The sequence below is a fragment of the Borostomias antarcticus genome (genome assembly GCF_949987555.1).
Source record: "Borostomias antarcticus genome assembly, chromosome: 29".
In the NCBI taxonomy this organism is placed as follows: domain Eukaryota; kingdom Metazoa; phylum Chordata; class Actinopteri; order Stomiiformes; family Stomiidae; genus Borostomias; species Borostomias antarcticus.
The window spans coordinates 4,913,084-4,914,755 of record NC_140262.1 but is presented as its reverse complement, the minus strand read 5'-3'; the positions used below and the strand labels follow the sequence as shown (position 1 = coordinate 4,914,755).

The following is a 1,672-nucleotide window of genomic DNA, read 5'->3' as shown; positions in this document are numbered from 1 at the left end:
CACTCCAATATGCATACAGAGCCAACAGCCTCCACGTACGTAGCCTCACACTATAACTCACATTGTTATAGTACAATCAAGCCTACAGTAGCATCTGAGCATATATTAAATAGGCCTGACCACCTATAATTGTGTAGGCCTAGTTGTATACAATATGGACGACTATCAAAAATAAATTATGACAATGAACAGTCGATGATTACATTTTTGTCTGTTTCTGTATTTTACTGGGCCTGTATTCATGTGCAAGCAGATGATGCGAAACTCATTATTACAGAATGCAGGAAGAAGCCAGGTCAGCTCAGGAAGCAGGTTAATGGACTCCTGTTTCTAGTGGGGCTTCTCACACACCTGAATTGGACAATTAAGCTTTCCAGACAATATGACAGTGTAGAATAAAGCTTCACCACAAATGAGCACTGGATCGACGGATGGGTGAATGGCTACTGTATCCGCGTTATAACCTTGTAATAGACGATTCAGTTTTGAGCAACGAATTATTATCCCGCGATCGATGTGATTCATAGCAAACCACACATTATAAGACAATATCTGCACTGAATATCAACCGTGCAACGCTGGAATTTGAATGACATTCATATTCGGTCCGTTTTCCATTCAATCAAAACCCAGCTAGACACACAACACAGGTAAATACACATCGAGGAATGAAAAATGGAACGAGTCCAGTATCGCCAATGGTCACTCATACCATCCCCCACGGCTAACAATAACATGCCTTCACTAAAATCACACTCACCCCTCTCCAAAAGAATGCGTGACTTTATCAAAAAACTGTCAAAGTGCGGTAGCCGATCGTCCCCTGAAATATACAACAGAATGTTTGAAGAAATATATTATTTATTCCTTTGCAAGACACCCTCTTGCTCCACTGCGTTTCCTTCCACTAGCAGGCCTGGATCTGCAGAATACATGTGTACTACGTATTTCAGGGCAGCTCGTTTATGATGACTGGCCCGCCCAGAGGTGTCCCAGGTTGCCACTAGTGTTAGAAATCGACATTCTCTGTGTCCACGTTGTATCTTGAGTTCGTTCTGATGTGACTCAACTCCAAACAAAGTAGTAATTAGGATAATTTTCACAAAAGTATGTAGACCTGTCTTTGGATCATAATGCACAATATTAGCTAGGTCTAATAAGCTTAGTCTATGGCATTTACACATAGGCAACTCTTTGATATCGTGCTTTGAAAGTTGTTTGAAATATGTGTTTCAGACATAAGCATTATCCCACTTTGATTTGGCTGCAAAACCATGCCTAGCCTAGCCTACTGTACCCGCCGGCGCAGGGCTGCGCTCCGCTCTGACTGTATGACGAGCCATCGCCCGGGTAACCCAAAACGAGGTGACCTTATCTTTGTGCTTCGTGACACAGGCAGTTTCTGCCATTTCATACCGATGTCGTCGAAACCTTACGATGCTGAGCAACATTCAAGACCGCAACTTCAATAAACGTTTCGCTCAGTGGGATTTTGCAACACTGTAACCTACAACAGCCCAGGCTACTGCTTCTGGACGAATGTCTATTGACTATGGCGCTATTGACACGTCAGTTTGTGACTTGAATTGTTCACCTAACTTGTTGATTATAAAGTACATTAAACAAAATGAAATAAAATAAGAAATAATATAGGACTAATATAATATGACTA

General features: G+C 41.7%; 1 protein-coding gene across 2 annotated transcripts in view; it reads right to left on the bottom strand.

Annotated features, from left to right (window-relative positions):
- Nucleotides 1–893, bottom strand: part of mapk8b (mitogen-activated protein kinase 8b) — an 11,233-nt gene extending 10,340 nt beyond the window's left edge. For both annotated transcript variants that reach the window (XM_084459938.1, XM_084459937.1), the window contains exon 1: nucleotides 761–893. The gene's annotated coding sequence lies outside the window, so the exon portion shown is untranslated. The remainder of the gene's footprint in view (nucleotides 1–760) is intronic.
- Between the last annotated feature and the right edge of the window lie 779 nt (nucleotides 894–1,672).